Raw genomic sequence first — 6,000 nt, forward strand, 5'->3', positions numbered from 1 at the left:
TCTTTCTCTCTCTCTTTTAATGTTTTATTTCTATTTCCCCATTTATTTATTTATTTATTTATTTATTTTATTTTTAAAGCTCTTCTAATCTAGACTACTCCATTGCAGTGCTGTTATGGCTCACTGCATTTTACATCCACTTGCAGACAAATTAAAGGGGCAGTCCTACACACACATTTACCAGGGGGTAAACCAGCCTTGCAGTTAAGCCCATAAAAGTTACTGTCTTGCAAAGAAGAAGACAGTGAAGAAGAAGAAGAAGAAGAAGATAATAGTGTTCTTCTTCATAGTTTATCAGGGATACAGGGATGGAGGGCTCAGACTGTTCTGCAGCTTTACATTTGTATGCCAAGGGTAAAGGATTCCTCCACCACACTACTCATCCAAGTAATTGCTTGTTGTCTTTTGTTACCAGACTAGCACTTAATGCATAGTTGGAGCACATGGCACTGAATGCTATGGGATGTAAATATGAAAGGGCTTGTGCTATACATGTGGCAATTAAAATAAAACTGGAAATGCCTACCCTTTTATTCACATCTTTCACACACTTCCTGAAAACTAACTTTGGGATCTTTGCAAGCAATATTTTTTTTAAAAAAAAAAACCAAACAAACAAAACACAAAACAAACAGGGACTATGTGGGTCAGAAATTGAATTCAGCTCAGCAACATGCCAGAGTGTTCTAAAGTTTCATCAATGTTACACCATTTCCTTAATAAAAGACGCATCCAGCTATTTCACTCAAGCATAGTAGGGCTGGAATTAAGAGTTGCCATTGTGGGGCACCTGCCTAGGACTTGTCCTTGCCAAGCATCTTCTGATGACCCTCACCCCAAACCAAGCTTCTTGGCGCTCCTCTTTGCTTTCACTGTCCCCCCCCCCCTATACGTAAGTGAGAAGATGGATCAATAGCCTTCCTGTGCTTTGCATGCTCTCTCTGAGTGGTTGCACAAGTTGGGTCCACAGGGCAAGGAAATGGGCAGCAATGATGAGGGCAAGGAGGACATGGGTCCATTCAGAATAGACCTTCCTATGCAGCCTTACATGAGAATTTCCCACTGTGCTTGCTTCTGAGTAGACATGCCCAGGATTATGCTACCAGTATCTGAAGAAGTCCCTGGTTCATAATGCCACTGTAGCTGTGAACTCTCTCCAGAAGGTCTCACATAAACTAGTGGCTTCTTCAAGCCTTAGTCCCGGGTTAGCAGTGTATGAATAATAATTCCTTTGCAAGGATAACTGAGATAATGTATTTGAGGCACACTGAACACTTGAAATACGCTATATAAATGCTAAGTATTTATTAAATGAAAGGGGAAGTGATCATGAGGCCCTGGGTGGTATTAGATATGAACAGTATGACCAGCTGAAGTAATAAGAGATCTTGAAGGTCAACAGATTGAGATGCAAAGCTGCTGCTGGTTTTTTGTTATTTGCCGGGTAGGCCTGAAACATTTCAAAACCAATTTATTTTTAATGTTCAGCTGCTCTCCCCCTTGGGTGTCCAACCAGATTCTGATCACTTTCACAGCTGAAAATAGGGGAGGAGGGAAATTGAGCTGGACAAAAACTGAAAAAAATGGGTATTGCTGCGGTGAGCAGGATCTGTGGCACTGAGATGAGGCAGCAGTTATTAGGAGGTGGGGTATCATGTTGAAATGGTTCTCAAGCAAAATTAGATGCTGACCCAGTTTCTAAAGGGTTTTGGTTATGACATCATCACTGAAAGTTTCCAACAATTTTATAGCTGAAGCTATAAATGGGAGATTCTTCTCATTTCCTACCTTTGCACTTTGAAATATTGGCTATATTTTGTGAACTCCAAAATGGTCTTGGGCAAAACTAAGTTATTGTCCTGGCACTTAATATGGCCTAAATTCCTCCACTTATCTAAGAGAACAAAGTGTCATTTCCAGTACCAGCTTAATCATAATAAACTGATATTTGGCAGATCCATTGGATCATAATTTCACAAACTACATTGCCAATAAAACTGGGGTGAAAAGTCCTTTTAAAAGTCGTGAGAATTTTATTCTAACTTCTTTCAAATTAATTTTTCTTTTTGAGTTTCTGACATATACTATCTAGTATAACACTAGATATAACCCCTCCAAATGTACTAGATTCTTGAGAATACACGAGAGCTTCCCAGAGGCATATCGTGGGGGGTCTGTGGCCCTGGGTACAATTTTGCGAGGGGATGCGAATAGACGCCCCCACAACAGGCTCCTTCATTGGAGCTTGGTCCCCAGTGAGAAGGAGCTGCACTTTGGCTGCAGTGCTCATGCCTGGCTGCAACTCTGCTCCTGGGTCAGACCTGACCCAGTGGTGGAGAGCAGGAGGAGAGTGGGCAGCAGCTTCATCATCCCTCTCCTCCCCTGGACTGTGACACCCAAGAGGGTACCCTTCTCCCCCCCATGGGGGCGCACCCCAGCCACCCGCCCTGGACAGCATGGGCATATGCTTCCCTGCTGGAGCTTCCCTTGTGAGCACACAAGAAGAGCCCAGCTAGATTAGATAAAGGTCCATCTAGTCCATCATTCTCTTTCCACCAGTTAATTCTGGAAAGCTTAAAAGCAAGACATGAGATCAACAGCTATTCAATAATAATAATAATAATAATAATAATAATAATAATAATAATAATTTATTTATACCCAGCCACCATCTGGCTGAGTTTCCCCAGCCACTCTGGGCGGCTCCCAATCGAGTGTTAAAATCAATACAGCATTAAATATTAAAAACTTCCCTAAACAGGGCTGCCTTCAGATGTCTTTTAAAAATAAGATAGCTGCCTATTTCCTTGACATCTGAAGGGAGGGTGTTCCACAGGGTGGGTGCCACTACCGAGAAGGCCCTCTGTTTGGTTCCCTGTAACCTCACTTCTCGCAATGAGGGAACCGCCAGAAGGCCCTCGGTGCTGGATCTCAGTGTCCAGGCAGAATAATGGGGGTGGGGACGCTCCTTCAGGTATACAGGACCAAGGCGGTCAGCACCAACACACTGAATTGTGCTCAGAAATGTACTCGGAGCCAATGCAGATCTCTCAGGATCGGTGTTGTGTGGTCCCGGCGGCCACTCCCAGTCACCAGTCTAGCTGCCGCATTCTGGATTAATTGCAGTTTCCGGGTCACCTTCAAAGGTAGCCCCACGTAGAGTGCATTGCAGTAGTCCAAGTGGGAGATAACTAGAGAGAATTATTCTCTTTTGTTTGTCATCAGAAATTTACTTCTCCTAAGAATGGAGAGTCCACTTAACATGTCTAATAATTGTTGATGGACCCACCTTCCATGTACTTCTTTCTGGCATAGCTCCTGTGCTTCCAGTAGCAGCCAGTAACAGGTAAATTATGTGTGAACAAATAAAACTGCTCTGCCATTTCTTTTCCAGTTTTCAGTGTCAAAGTGTGTGGTTTTTTTTTTTTTTTTATTTAGAGACTGCTCTTCTCATGAGGTTCAAAAAGATCACAGGAAGTTCAGAAAGTTAGCCAAGGAAACTGAACCTTAAGAGAGAAGAGTAAACCTAGCTTGAAGCAAGTGTCTACTGCCCTTCTGACTGGTCAAGAGGTTGGGACAGATCCTCAAAGTGTCTCTATTTTCCAGGGATGTCCCTGATTTAGATAAGCCACCCCGGTTTCTGATTTGATCCTGGAATGTCCCACTTTTCCTTAGGATATCCCCATTTTCATTGGATAAATGTTGGAGGGTATGGAGTTACCTGATCCCTGAGCCATCTGAAAGCAATCCTGTATAGGGAAGTTTTTAAATGTTTTATTATGTTTTTATATATGTTGGAAGCTGTCCAGAGTGCCTGAGCAACCCAATAAGATGTGTATAAATAATATTATATCATTATGGAATGGGATATCCCTATTTTCATCAGAGAAATGTTGGAAGGTATGTTGGGATGCAGCATTGGAGTAATGTGTATAAATGAGGGAGGCAGAGAGGTAGAAAAAGCTGGAAACCAGAATGAAAAGCCAGAATGAAAAATGCTGCAGAGGATCCAGATTCCAGGGACAACAGAGACAGAGCTGAAAACAAGTAGCCTGGAAACTGCACTGCCAAAGAACTAGGATGAGCTGAAAGAAAATAATATCTTGCTAGCTTTTTCTGGAGTTGAGAAACCATCTAGGCTATGTTTAGATAGATGTGTTTTTCCATATTCATTCCAGGTTCTAATTGTTCTTAGGGCCTTTCTGCATTCACAATTTTTAGTGGAATTGTTGCTAGGCTTTTTGATATGTGGCAATGTCATTATTCTGCTAGTATTCTGAAATAACGTACTCAAAATCTGCCTTTTCTCTACTGCATTTAAAAAAAAACTTTTGTGAAAGATCTAGACTGGATCCTCAATATGTTCATCTGTGTAGAAGGTGTACAAGTGTTGTCCTTGTTTCTGTGAGCAGGGGGTGGACCGGGTGGGGTTCATGGTTTGGGAGACAACTGCTTCGCATCACCACCCTCTGATCAGGGCAAGCTGCCATTTTGCAAGCTCAATTCAGAGGAGAGATATGGCAGATAGAGACATTGGTGCTGGAAGGTGCAGATCAAGTCAGTCTATATGATGTATTATATTAGAATTTGTATATATCATATTCGTCAAGCATTCCGACACGGCAGTACAGTCATCTCACAATGCTTTCAACCAGTTCATCATGAGGTCTACGTCTCTTAGCATGCTTAAAATAAGACGGGTGTTTCATATCACCTCCTTTAAAAGCACATTTTCCTTGAACACATTCATCTCATTTTGAACAGTGTCAGCATTCATTTTATAGCTGGGGGTTTCAGCGATAGACTAGTTGACTAGTTCCTGTGGAGAATAACAGAGACAGCAATCTTTTTGCTCTTGCTGGGTTAGATATGAAGTTTCTGGAAAGAAATAGCCTTGGAAAATAAACTAGTGGTCATGAATAGAAATGAGTTATGTATGCACCATACAGTTCTTTTCAAATTATCAGCAAACAAATAAAAGCCAGTTCCCTGTTATGAAGATTGTCTAATCTGATATCATGCGGTTTCCCTCAGTCTTTGTGGATGGCAACAAGTTTTAGGCTGGTTTCAATAAGAGTTTTTCACAGCACAACGTATACAGCAGACTTCCCTGACCTGCTGACCTCCAGATGTTTGGGACTACAGTTCTCATCACCCCTGAACATTGGTCATACTCTCTGAGGCTGGTGGTAATTGTACAGTAGTGGCCAAAATTGTGGAAACCTTTTGGGAAAAGTGCATTTCTGAGGTTTGATGGCTCATAACACCACTCTTTTTTGGAGTAACACCATAAAATTATATATCAATGGAAAGATAATTTAATGCAGGATGTAATGCAACAAAGTTTGTTCAATTATCTGTATTCTATCAAAAGTTATAGCCAAATAGCCAGAAAAAGGAAGCACAACTTGCATAGGTTGATATGCAGTAACTTTCCTTCATTTGAATGTAGCCAATGAGCATGAGTGTTTAGAGAGCCAATCAGGTGTTATGAGCCATCCAACCTCGGAAATAGACTTTCCCCAAAAGGTTTCCACAATTTTGGCCACTAGTGTAAACCAAAACATCTGGAGGGTCCTGGGCTTGGGGGATATTGCTAGGAAAATAGGAATCTGCCTTAGACTGAGTCAGACGATTGGTCCATCTTACTCAGTATTTACATTGACCGGAAAGTGGCTCTCCAGAGTTTCAGGCAGAAGTCCTTCCCATCCCTAGCTGGACATACCAGTGCTTGAACTTGGGACCTTCTGCATGCAAGGAAAGATGCTCTGCCACTGAGCCACAGCCCCATAGGATTTGATGCCACCACAGTATTCTGTTGTCTTGTAATGCTGGAGGCTAAATTTCAAAACTAGCATTGTGATGTGGTTGGGGCCACAACAGTTTCTAATTCCAGTTGAAAGGGAGCTAGGCAAATGGATGGTTTATAGATTCATCTCTTAGAAAGAACAGCTAAACGGGAAGCAACTTCTGCATGTGGATGTTCCTCATTGGACAATG

This window comes from Podarcis erhardii, assembly GCF_964252035.2.
Source record: "Podarcis erhardii genome assembly, chromosome: 5".
In the NCBI taxonomy this organism is placed as follows: Eukaryota; Metazoa; Chordata; class Lepidosauria; order Squamata; family Lacertidae; genus Podarcis; species Podarcis erhardii.